Source organism: Lynx canadensis, chromosome A2 (genome assembly GCF_007474595.2).
Source record: "Lynx canadensis isolate LIC74 chromosome A2, mLynCan4.pri.v2, whole genome shotgun sequence".
Classification (NCBI taxonomy): domain Eukaryota; kingdom Metazoa; phylum Chordata; class Mammalia; order Carnivora; family Felidae; genus Lynx; species Lynx canadensis.
The window spans coordinates 135,084,457-135,098,297 of record NC_044304.2 but is presented as its reverse complement, the minus strand read 5'-3'; positions in this window follow the sequence as shown (position 1 = coordinate 135,098,297).

Below are 13,841 nucleotides of genomic sequence, written 5' to 3'. Positions count from 1 at the left end.
AACACTAAAAACTTTAGTAATGGAAATAAGGGATACTTTGAATGGAGAGATTTTGATAGAAAGACCCAATATTGTAAAATGACAACTTTTTATGAAAATTAATCTAGAAAGCTACAAGATCTGCCAAGGCTCTCTCCCTTACACCCTCTCGTTCCCTTCACCAATCCCCCTTTCACTTCTCACTCTTGATTCAACTAGAGAGCACAATGCATGTAGCAAATATTCAATAAATCAATATTCTTTTAAATAGAAGAATAAATGACTCATTTATCTGTTCTGCAAGCAATTTCTGATTTACATTTTCAAAAAAAAATCCCATCAAGCACAGTACACAGTACTCATCCAGATAATATCTAACTTTGAATCTCTGCATAAGTATGCAAGCCCACCCTTGCCAAGGATGTTTTGTGAATTGATTACAGCTGTTAAATTACTGTAGCGGTTTTCCTGAGAGACACAAATAGATGATAATATTGACTTCTTAGTGTTAACCTGATGAAAATAACCCACAATAATTAAAATATAAGACCATTACTCATTACTTCCTAAATACTTCTTAAAATCAACAAAACTCATAAAAAAAAATAATAAAAAAAAAAAGAGTGACTCAGGACAGTGTACTGGAACACACCCACTTGAACTATATGCTGTGGGTATTTTTATAACCAATATAATTTCTTTTGTTACTGAAAAAAAAAATCAACAAAACTCTGATTTTATATAGTAATTTCTATAGCTCCCTAAATATCGTGTGGCTTAGGAAGTGTGTTCATTTCATATATATACTTTATATATATATTTGTAAAATATATATATTTGATATTTATTTATATGTGTGTATGTGTGTATATATATATATATATATATAGAGAGAGAGAGAGAGAGAGAGAGAGTAACCCACTCATGAAAGCATCAGAAATTCAGATTCTGATTAATTTCCTATAAAGGATCAAAAAGGTCCCAAATGCCTAATGGTCCCTGACAGCTGGTTGTCTTGAAACACATAAATATTAACATGTTACTAAGAACTGTATTTCCCCACATCTTTGTCCCTATTCCAAATGAATAACTGGAGCTTAAAAACTAGTATAACTGGTGTAACCCTCTTTATCAACTTTACACATTTCCCCCATTTATTGCTCAGTTATTCCTAATTAGCAGAAATCCAGGAGCTCTCTTGAGATTCCTACTTCAAATTGTCCAAGAATCCCAGGAATTCACTGAGACCAGGTGGTTCAGTACTTCCAAACAGCATAACTGGAAAGTCTCTTTGGTCTATAGGCACTCTTGCTTCTGTGACTTTTCCAAGTACCATGTCATCACAGAACACAAATCCTGTAGAGTTACAAGGACTCTGGCTCAAGGATCAGGTGATACCCTTGCTGAGCCAAATCCCTGCACAACCCAAAACTTATGCTTGGGATCTGAGTTTATAGCTTTTTGCGTTTTCACTCACATATTCAGCCATTGCTCTGAAAGAGTGACAAAACACCTTAGCGGCTAGGTCCAGACATTCTTCAGTCTCACCTGTGTGTTTTGCTGGAACTCTTTGTTTTTCTCCAGCCTGTATCACCAGCAGATCCTCTCATAAGGAATCCCCCGTTGGGGCTTCTGGAGTCCTCTCATGTCAGCAGACGTTTGTTAATGCCACACTCTTAAAAAGCAGATTTCTCTAATTTCAACTCTCAGGAAGAAGAGCATGAGGTTTTGCATTCATTCCCTACCAGAAGCCTCCGTGTCTCTTTTTGCAAACTGATAAGCCACAGAAAATTTTTAAAATTCTGTTACATCTTTTTTGTATGCAAGGAGAGTCTAGTGTCTTTACATTAACATAACTAAGACTCACCACACAAATGATTCCTCTCATAGTGAGATCTGCTCCAGACGTTCCTGTGGGTATTATTCTAGCAATGCTTCTTCCTGCAACAGCAGCTTGTCCGTTTGCAGGTTTTCCTTACACCCCAGAACAAGCTTCATTGAGGCTCTAAGAGACACCAGCACCACCTGGGCAGGACCCCTGCTTCAGCTCTTCTCCAAGCTTCCAATTTCTAACCCAGCCTTTCCTCTTTGTCCTTCTATCCTTGTGGGCAGTGGCCGTTTCCTGCATTTCCTGTCTCTAAATACGCCAGAGTGTCCTTTATGTCCTCCAGAACCCGGTTACTAATTCTTCATATTAAATTGCCTCTGTTAATATAACTGGTACGGTATTTCCTCATGGGCCCCTTCCCAACATTTCCCCCCTCCAAGTTGAATACACACCTCATTGCCAGAGGCCTCCACTCCATCCCATGAACTCTCACAAATCCCCAGGAGAGATGGGATGACCTTGGAAATAAATTTCTGATATGACACTCTTGCAATCAAAGCAGCTGAGATTCAAAAGTTAAAAAGGCAGAACCTTCACCTGGTTTTCTTGCCTGCTTTCTACCACAAATGGCCCACATGGACCATTCACTTAGCAATAAATCATTTGAGGCCCTGAAGCCTCTTTTAAATTACTGACCTAGTATATCATTTAACTGAGACCAGTTAACTTAGCCTTAGGCATCTTTATAAAGGAACACTCCTGTGTGAGTCACTGGGCTCCAAATAGTACTTAGCTCTGTATTAGGCACTGTATATATGTGTGGGCACGTAGGGCAGACTCTGAATAAAGCTCAGTGAATGAATTGTTTAATTGGTCCAATCCTTTGAGCATAAGTGACGTCTAGATCTCTCATGTGTTCTAGATTACTGCTAGCAATGATCAACATCTGAATCCAAAACATCTGAGAAGAGTAGTTTCATGGCCTTTATAGATGCTGAAAGGTCTTCTGTTGTTTGCTTCTTAGATGCAGCAGAACAGAAGCTTTAATAGGATTTTATAAGAATGTATATCCTACTAATTAGATAGGACATCCACATAAATTCACAGCACAGTTTTATTGGGTGATGTTTCCTCACTGGTGGAATTTAATACTAAAAGTTATAGATAACTCTTAAATGGGACAAAACATTTTAAAGGATAGTTTTCAAAAATTTTTCCATCAATTTTGGTGTGATAAAATAAATTGTGCAAAGAGAATAGTAATTTCAGTGTGGGCAGTGGCTAACCCAAAGAGATTTTTTTCTCAGCAATTTCTGGGGCAGTGCATGGTTGTGACAGCCTGCCACAGAACAGCACGAGGACTCAGAGAGTGTGACCTGATCGTTGCCATGGTCCACACCTTCTATACATGCTTCCCTTGCCATGTGCCAACTTCTCTTCCAAAGAAGGTAGGCTCTGCCTTGGGATCAGTCTGTGGAGACAAGTCATGGCAACATGCAGCTTCTGAGTGATGAAAAAGGGGAAGGGCGGGAGGGTGTCCAGGAGGCCACGTCTCTTTGTCAAATAAAGGCAATTGAGGAGCAATGAGTTTAAACAACTTTGGCCTGATGCCTGGGTGGCTTAGTCAGTTAAATGTCTGACTTCAGCTCAGGTCATGATCTTGCAGTTCATGGGTTCGAACCCCCACATCAGGCTCTGTGCTGACAGCTCAGAGCCTGGAGCCTGCTTCAGATTCTGTGTCTCCCTCTCTCTCTGTCCCTCCCCAATTTGCACTCTGTGTATCTCTCTCTCAAAAATAAATAAACATTAAAAAGTAAAATTAAAACAACTTTGGCTTGTGCTTCCTAATTTCTTTATATTGATTTGGGAAATTTCATCGGAAATGAATTTGGGGCTCATGTTAGCCAGATAACTAATTTCTTTCTCTACTTGTTTTTGCTTTTGAATTTTTGCCAACCTTAGAATTTGGGGATTAAATGTCCAGCAGAACAGAAAATCATTTGGAGCAAATAATTGGGGGAAATACATATTAAACACACTGTGTGCTGGCCTCCAGGGAAGCACTGAATAACCTAGGGAGGTGCTTCCTAGACTTTGCTGAATATTAGAATTACCCAGGCAACTAGAAAAATAAAACCGCACACCGTGATCCCTGGGTTGAGCTCCACACCAATTCACTCGGAATGTCTGGGTCAATGAATAGTGCCGAAAGATTCTTCAGGTGATTTCCATGCACCATGAAGATTGGGAATAATTGGTGTAGGGGAACGAGGCTGGGGTTTGGGGTAAACCAGCCCTGGGTTCATGTTCTGGTTCTTCCACTTGCCAGCTGTATGACCTCAAGAAGAATTGTAACATCTTTGAGCCCCAGTTTCCTCTTTGGCACAGGGAGATACCAATACCACTTCAAAGAGCTGTGGTAAATATTAAATGGCATGATAAGAACAAAGAGCACAACCCTTACCCAATAGGCACTTGTTAAAGAACTCACAGACGGAAGGGGTGCTGAGGTGGCTCAGTCAGTTAAGCGTCCAACTTGGGCTTAGGCCAGGACCTCATGGCTCACCAGTTCGAGCCCTGCGTCAGGCTCTGTGCTGACAGCTCAGAGCCTGGAGCCTGCTTCGGATTGTGTCTCACTCTCTCAGCCCCTCCCCTGCTCATGCTCTGTCTCTCTCTCAAAAAATAAATAAACATTAAAAAAATTAAAAAAAAAAGAACTCACAGACAGAAATAAAACTAACCTGTTACAAATTCAAAGCATAGTCACCTAAGTGCTAGAAGCAACACACAAGGGAAGACAATAGAAGGGGCTACTGTCCAAGGAGAATCAAATCTTTATAGAAAAGATGACCATTGACCTGAGGTTTGACTGGTGGGACCATTTGGGTTGGCAGAAAAAGAAGAGAAATATCTTCCTGACAGAAGGAATAGCAAGTGGAGGCATGGGATAAAGAACAGCGGGTTCAGGGAACAGCGGGGAGGCCCATGTGGCAGGAGCGAGGGGCACTGAGAGTGTGGTGGGAAATGTGCCAGGGATACCATAGAGGGCCTCAAATGCCTTCCCAGGAGTCTGAGCATTTCCCCGTACACAATGAGGAATCAGTGCTATCTCTGAGGTGGAAATAGGATGATTAAACCTTTGTTTTTAAGCTTGAGAAGAGAGGAGTTTGGAGGTGGGTGAACCAGGCAGATGGTGGTGGCAGTTGAGCAGGAGGAGGGAGTTAGGGCCTGAATTACAGACTGCACACAAACTGCATGGCCGCCAGGCAGCATGAGCTACTCATTCACCATGGGAAGTCACTCTCCAAGGTTTCTATGTACATGTCTGGTTGGTGGTGCCATCTACACATGATGGGCGATTTTTAGGGTAAAGACATTGAATTTGGTTGGAGACATGCCAGGTTTGAAGTGAGATATCCTGGTGGCAGTTGGAAATGTAGGTCAAGAGCTCAGAAGAGATGGGGTGGAGTCCAAGTGGGTGAGGAAAGTGACCAGCATGTGGGTGAAGCTATGGGAGAGAATGAGATGGCTCTGGGAGGGAAGCAAAGCAAGAGAAGGCCTTCTAGGACCAAGCAAGATGAGATCTTTGGGAGAGGCCCACATTTAAAGAGTGACAAAGGAAAACATGGATAAGAGAGTTTCAAGGAGAATCTGGAGAAAGAGTGTCATGAAGGCTAAAAGAAGAGATTTCCCAGGGCTTTGTGGTCAAATTGGAATTAGGAAGTTGGGCAGTCATTGTTTTCCATTGAAAAAGCAGGTTCTGTTGGAACAGAGTTTGGAGGGTTGAAGAAGCAATGTGTGAAGAGATACCCAAGACAGAAGTTGAGTATAAGCTCTAAAGAAGGGGGTGAGAAGGTAATGATGGTAGCTTCAGGGAGATGGAAGATATAAGAAGGATTGACTTCTGTAGAAATATCTCACCATTCTTTTAAATCAATGGGAAGGGGATCTGACAATAGAGACAGTAGAGAAAGAGGAAAAATGGATGTGGTCGTACCCTGAAGGAGACTGGAGCAAGGTGAGTAGGAGTTCAGGTAGAAGGAGAATTGGGACAAAGAAGAAAATAGAGATTGGCAGTTAATGGTGAATAATAAAATCATTTTCAATGGCATTTAAATGAGAAAGAGAGAGGGAGAGGGAGAGAGGATGGAGAGAATGACATGCCTGATGATATGGGGCTGAGCAGCAAGAGCAGGTGTTGGGGACAAGCAAGACAGACAGGGTGAGGGAAATAGAGATCTGCTGGGCGTGGATGAATTTGGCACCAGCTTACTGCAGTGTTTCAGTGGCCAAGTATGGGATGCTGGTGGGGTGGGGAAGAAACCAAAGGCAGCTCGGAGTTTATGAGATTAGGGAAGAGTAAAGACAGAGGGTCTGATGAATCCTAAAAGATGGTTCACTGAGAGAAACTAAGGGGAAATCATAGAAGCCCAAGAGGTTTTCTTCACTAAAGGAGAACAAAGACATCCAGGTCTTGGAAATGAGGCATGTATAAGGGGATGAGTCTATGGTATGGCTTTGGGAGCCTAGTTCAAAAATCAAAACAGAATGAAGTTATGACTGGGAAAGTATTTCCTAAGCTATAGGATATGTGCTATTTTTTTATATATTGTTTTCATTATTTTTGGAATGGATAGGGTGAGGAAATATAAGGATAACCTAGTGTATGAATCATCCATGTTGACACTGAAGTTGTCCAGGATAATGGTAAGGGAAGGAAGGAGAAGAGAACTTTCTACATTTATTAGGGAACATTGAAAAGTGTCTAGATATCAGTGGATGACAGCGAAGAGGACGGTACATCCTCATGCTGGACATGGACCTAAAAAGAAAGGCAGTTGTTTTAAAAAGTGTTGCAGAAACATCTGGGAGGCAGCACTGTGGGGTGAGAGGAACAGTGACTCTTTTCCCAGGGCATGGGACAACAGTCTCCAATTGACAGAAATTGAAGACAATGCAGCCATCAAGAATGTTCAAAAAAGGCTCTTTTTATGGCAACAAACAAATGAAATCACAGTAGCACAAACAAGGGTAGCTTAGAGTTAGAATATAGAGATCTAACAGAATCCCTGGACAGGAAGCAAAGTGCAGCTGGGCTTTGAATGAACTCACGGTTATTTCTAGAAAGCCATTGGAGACCAAGGTAGCTTACTCTCCACTTTTCATTCACGTGATGGCCTCTCTTCTCTCTGTAGTTCAGCTTCCTCTTCCTCTTTCTTAGTCTCTTTCCTCACTTGTTTAAAATTTCACATGGCCCAACATGACTGCTGGCCCCAGCTCCTCATCATGACTTTGCACTTCCCATTCTCTGTTTCTCCCTCTCTGTCCTACTTCAGTGAAAGAAAGAAGCTAAGCCCTCTCACCAGGCATATCAAGGGCTTCTTGCTGGTCTCTGGGTTAGCTGTCCAGAGGTCAGGGTCTCCTCTCCTAGGTAGCTACATAGGGTTCAAGTCCACTTAGGAGGTGCTGGAGTAAGGGAAAGAAATGTTGGTCATGTGGAGCTCAAGAGAGAAGTCAAGACTTCATTAAAGTCTTGGAGGGAGTGTGGGAAGTCACACTTTAAAAATCCACAGCAAAAACAACTTAGAAGGAGGTTGACAGAGGACAGAGAGCCCAAGGAGGGTGATAAAAGTATCCAAATGGCAGGGGTTACATCTTGGTTTCCTTGGCAGATCAAGGAGGCAGGAGCTGGGATACAGACTGGAAGGCCTGGGTGCTGTGTGCATGAGCACCATGTAGGAGTCTAGCTTGTGTTAGCCCCTGGGCTCCATTCAGAAGCCTAAGGTAACCAGAGGGCCCCACCTCATGGGCTAGTCTGGCTGAAAGTCCTCACCCTGAGCAGAAGCAAGGATGGCTGGATTACTCAGGCCTTTCAGATTTTCCTTCTCAGAGGAGAAAGGATTCCAGGTATGGAAGACCTGGTAACAGCCCTCAAAATTCAAAGAGTTTAGGAAATCAGTCCTGGGAAAAGCTGAACTAGGAGGCAGAACAAGAAGTCAGTTGTCCTCACAGTGTAAAAGGGTAAGTCAGCCATTGGTGCTTGGGGATGACTCACACATATTCAGAAGTCTAAGCTCACTGAGGTCATGTATCCAAAAGTCCTGGAGCCAGATTTCCTCAATGATGGCCAGTCAGTTGTCCAGCATGTCTGCCAATAACAGGCCAACCTTTCTCAGGACACGGGGCTGCCGCTGTGTGGCTTGCTCCCCACAGTTAGTGCTTCCAAATATTAACATAGAAGCAGTATGGGCTGTGTGGAGGCGGAGCAAGGAGAGGGAGGGAGAGGCGCGCTGGTGGTAAAGCCACGGCATGTGGAAGGAATGAGAGAGAAGCAGCAGAGAGAAACTGTCACAACAACATTCTGGAAAATGCACAGGAGCAAATACATTCGTTCTCAAAACACGTTCCATTTTCCACTAAAAGAAACCCAGAGCTCCTTTTAGGGGCAAAGAAAGTACAAAACAAGCTTAGAATGTCTTGTTGTGCCAGAAAGCCAGGAAGTGACCAAAGAATGATGGGGACATGTCAAAAAGACACAGACTGCATGGACTCCTTCTAGCCAAATGTGGCACAATTTGAACATCAAAATAGTGATCATAATAGTTTATAACCTATTGATAAAAAAGGAATTCACCAGTCCTTTAGATACAAATAAACCCACGAATAAAATAAAAGTTGGTGAATAATAGGATCTTTACATACTATCAAAGTCCTCCCCACAAAATACTTATTAATTAATTTACAAGGGGTGGGGGGATAGGGAAGGGTCACCTGGCAGATACACCTTAATCAAGTGATCGACATCTTCCTCGCCAGTAATTGTACAAATGGAAAACATGTTTCCTGATGCAATGAGAACACAGCATTTCTCTGGAGTAGTCCTGAGAAAGCCAATCATGAGGAAATGTCAGACAAGCCTTCAGACAAACTGAAGGACATTCTACCAAATAACTGGCCCTCAATCTTCAAAAGTGTTAAGGATTTGAAACTCAAAGAAAGTCTGAGGATCTGTTGCAGACTGAAGAAAACTACAGGGACAACTAAATGCTGTGTATGAATCTGAAGTAGATCTGTTTGCTATAAATAAAAGGAAAAAAACAAGGGTGCCTGGGTGGCTCCGTCAGATGAGCGTCTGACTTCGGCTCAGGTCATAATCTCATGGCTTGTAAATTCGAGCCCTGTGTCAGGCTCTGTGCTGACAGCTTGGAGCCTGGAGCCTGCTTCAGATTCTGTATCTCCCTCTCTCCTTGCCCCTCCCCTGCTTGCGCAGTGTCTCTCTCTCTCTCTCTTAAAAATAAGTAAACATTAAAAAACTTAAAAAAACCCGTATTAGGACAATTGGAGGAACTTGAATGGATCGTTGATGTGGAGAGTGATGAACTGGGTCAATGTCAGTTTTCTGTTTTGATAGTTGCATTGTGGTTAAGTACAGGAATGTCCTTGTTTGCAGGAAATGCACACTGAAGTATTTGAGGGTGATGGGGCATCATGAGAACAACTAAATCTCAAAAAAAAAAAAAAAAAAAGCTTTTGGACTACATTCCCAACTTTGACGTAAATTTTTGTTTCAAATGCTTAAAAAACATAAACTATTAAAAAAAATCAACTGGTGTTTAAAAAAAGGAGCTTTGCTTTAGAGTATGTAATGGGTTGAACGGGGGCCCAACGGAGAGCATCCACATCCCAGAACCTGTACGTGTGACCTTATTTAGAAAAAGGGTCTTTGCAGATGCAATTAAGTTAATGATCTGGAGATGACAGCATCCTGGATTATCCGAGTGGGCCCTAAATCCAATAACAAGCGTCCTTTTAAGAGACACACAGGAAGAGACTCACAGAGGAGAGGCCATGTGAAGATGGAGGTACAGACTCGAGTGATACAACCACAAGCCAAGGAACACCAGAGCCACTCTTCCCCGGAACGGGAAAAGGCGAGGAAGGATTCTCCCCTAGAACCTCAAGAGGCAGCGTGGCCCTGCTGACACCTTGGTTTCAGACTTCTGGCCTCCAGAACCAGAGAAAATAAATTTCTATCATTTTAAGCTGCCCAGTTGGTAGTAATTTGTTACATCAGCCCTAGGAAACTAACACAGAGTACTTTTCTCCTTTATTTGTTGGAAATAGAAAACTAGCACATCAAAGCAAGATGTGCTTTGGATGTCTCCACCAGTTTAGGCTAGAAGCCAGATGGAGGACATTCATCTTCTCAAAGGGGAACACCACATTCCTGAGAAAAAAGGACTTTCCAGGTCACAACACCACCAATACTGCATCTGGCATTCACCATTTGCATGTCGAGTGCCAAAGTTCTAGCTTGTTGGGATTCTTCCTATGGCAATGGTTCTCAAGCAGGAGTGATTTTGGCCCCCAGGGGACATATGACAATTTCTGGACACATTTTTGGTTATCATAACTGTGGGATGGGGGTTGCTACAGGCATCCAGTGGGTAGAGGCTGGGGATGTTGCTAAATATTTTATAATGCACAGGACAGTCCCTCACCACAAAGGGATTCCTTTTTTTTCTACGAAGAATACTCACACTTCTCTGTCAGGATAAGAACAGAAGGAAAGAGGAGGCATTCCACAAATACTTCTGGACTATGTTTTTTCATTGTGGTAAGAAAAGATAACATGAAATCTACTCTCGACAAATTTTTTGATGTACTGTACAGTATTACTAACTATAAGCTCTATGTTGTATAGCAGATCTCTAGAATGTATTCATCTTGCCTAACTGAAAACTTATACCCTTTTAAAAACAGCAACTCCCCATTTCCCCCTTTCCCTATCCCTTGACAACTACCATTTTACTTTCTGCTTCTATGAGTTTGACCGTTTTAGATATCTCATATAATGGAAAAGTGCTATGACCAGTTTACTTCACTTAGAATAATGTCCTCAAGGTTCATCCACATTGTCACATAAGCCAAGATTTATCTCTTATTTAAGGCTGAACATAATTTCATTATATACATGTATAGACCACATTTTCTTTATCCATTCATCTGTTGATAGACATTTAGGCTGTCTCCACCTCTAGTTCATTGTGGAAAAGGCCACTATGAACCTGAGAGTATAGATATCTCTCCAAGATCCTGATTTTAATTCTTTTGAATAAATACTCAGAAGTGGGATTCCTAGGTCATTGGTAATACCATTTTTAATTTTTTGTGGAGCCTCCATACTGTTTTCCATAGTAGCTACAGCACTTTACATTACCACTAACAGTGTACAAGGTTCTGATTTCTCTACATCCTCACCAACACTTTTTATCATTTGGGTTTTTTTGATAATAGCCATCCTAACAGGTGTGAGATAATATTTCTGTGGGGTTTTTATTTTGTTTTGTTTTTGTCTCATTGATTTTGAATTGCACTTCCCTGATGATTAGTAATACTGAACATCTTTTCATATATCTGTTGGCCATTTGTATGTCTTCTTAGAGAAATGTCTATTCAAGTCCTTTGCTCATCTTTAAATCAAGTTATTTTTTCTTTTGCTGTTGACTTATGTGAATTCTTTATATTTTTTGGATAAAGGGATAAATCGATAAAAGTATTTTCTCTCAGTCGGTAGGCTATCTGTTCACTTTGTTGATTGTTTCCTTTATGGACGGGAAGCTTTTCAGTTTGATATCATCCTACTTGTCTATTTTTGCATCTGTTGCTTATGTTTTTGGTGTCATATCCAAGAAATCATTGCTAAGACCAATGTCATGAAGCTTTCCTTTCATGTTTTCTTCTAGGAGTTTTATAGTTTCAAGTCGTTTAAGTCTTTGATTCATCTTGAGTTGGTTATTGGGTATGGTCTAAGACAAGGGTCCAATTTTTTTCATTTGTACGTATGCACATCCAGTTTTCTCAACACCATTCATTGAAGAAACTGTCCTTTTTCCATTGTGTATTCTTGGCACCCAGTAGAAGATCAGTTGACTATACATGCATGCATTGATTTCTGGGCTCTTTATTCAGTTTAACTGATCTATATTTCTGTCTTTATTCTAATACCATGCTGTTTTAATTACTGTGGCTTTGTAATATATTTTGATACCAGGAAGTGTGATGCTTCCAACTTTGTTCTTCTTTCTCAAAGTCGTGTTTGGTATTTGGGTCCTTTGTTGTTCCATATGAATTTCAGGATTGTTTTTTCTATTTCTGTAAAAAGAAAATGCCATTGGTGTTTTGATAGGAATTGCATTCTGGGTAGTATGGACATTTTAACAATATTAAGTCTTCCAATTTATAAACATGGCATGTCTTTCCATTTATTTGTATCTTCTTTAATCTTTTTCATCAATGATTTGTATTTTGAAGTCACAGTCTTTAATCTCCTTGGTTAAGTTTATTCTTAAATATTTTACTATTTTTGGTAAATGAGATTTTCTTAATTTCTTTTTTAATAGTTCATTGTTAGCCTTCCAGACTATTTCTGTCTTCTCATTCCAGAAGTCTGTGGTTTACAGTAGGATATGGGCTATGAATGAGGTGTGGGGAACAAGCAGAAGATCTGGGATTTCTCAGGAGTCCCAGCCTCACACCTTTCTGTAGATTGGTCTTGAACTTAAACTCTCACACATGAAAAGAAATTTCAAGTGACTACTGTAAATTGGCTCTGAACACAACCAAAGAAAAATTTCAGTTTCCACTACCAAACTGCATTGTACAAAGAGTGCCAGTGTCCAAGCCATGAACCCAAAGAGCTTAAGTTCTCATGTGATACACCTTGAGAGGAAACTACTTCTAGGACTCTATCCACTTCTCTCTCCCTCCCTTCTCCTTCTTTCTGCTCAGCATTTACTGACCACAAACAATGGAAACAATATGCTAACATTGGGAACAAAAAGATAAAGAAATTAGTAATTTACTAGGTTAGAGAGAGAAATTAAAATATGAAGTTCTGAGTGCTGTCATAAATGGTATCAACAGAAGGAGAATTTTTTTTAAAGCTTTCTATACACGACAGGGAAAATCAAATTAGGATTCAGATATGTCATAGGAGAGATGAAGAAAACCTCCTGGAGACATAAAATTGAAACAAATATCTCAAAGCTTGGTGCAGTCCTTTCTGTGGAAGAAAATTTGCTGTGGGATATGTGGAGCTCCCAATTTTTGGAAGTCCAATGTGCTTTCTAAGTTCTGGTGAGACATTTCCAAACCAAAGAATCTAGAGATATTTTTAAAGGCAAATATATATTTGAATCTTGAAAGTCTACATGGATAAAAGGCTTCTTGCTGAAATTCAAATGTAACTTGTGAGTCTTGCTATAGATGCTATAGGGCCCCTTGAGTGTCAGGCTGTCAGTAGATATAATTGCAACGGAGCAAGACAGAGAAATTAGGACCTGGGGCAGCTTTCATGATTCACATTCTCTGCTCTTATTTGGATCATGTAGGAAAAGCAGGTAGATTACCTGAATGATCCCTTTAAGACATGTCTTTGGCTATGGTGACCAATGATCGTTGGGCAATCTCATTTGACACTTTGATTAAGCACGTGATTAAAATACTTGCCAATAGTTTGGCTACTTTTAGATTCTAACATTTTCTGGAATCCAAAACCCTGAGAAAATATGGGCAAATATGCTCAAAGGAGTTGAATACAGAAAAGGGGGCTCTTTGTAGCTCTTGCATATGAAATTGCAATTGCAGTGCCATTTGAATAGCTGATACCCTTCCTGGTGACAGCTATAGGTTCATAAGAGCTGATCCAGCAACTGCTCGGCTAATTGAAGTGCCCTGTAGGTTCTCTTTGCCCTCGAGAACTTTTCTGATAAATAGCTCTTGACCAGCTCCTTATATGGCTGTAGGCTGCCCCAAGAGATTGAGATGTATTTTGGACACAATCTGATCCTCATTTCTCAAGGGTCTCAGGCCCTCATCTTTGCAGCTGAGGGAGATGGCCGTGGGCTCCAGAGGCTCTCATGCCCTGGCCCCATGGCAGTCACTTTTCCTCTGAAGATTCCCCCTTATCTTGAAGAAGAGAGGTGCCTGGCGCTTGTCACACTGTGTTGGGCAGTGACCAAGATAGTTGAAA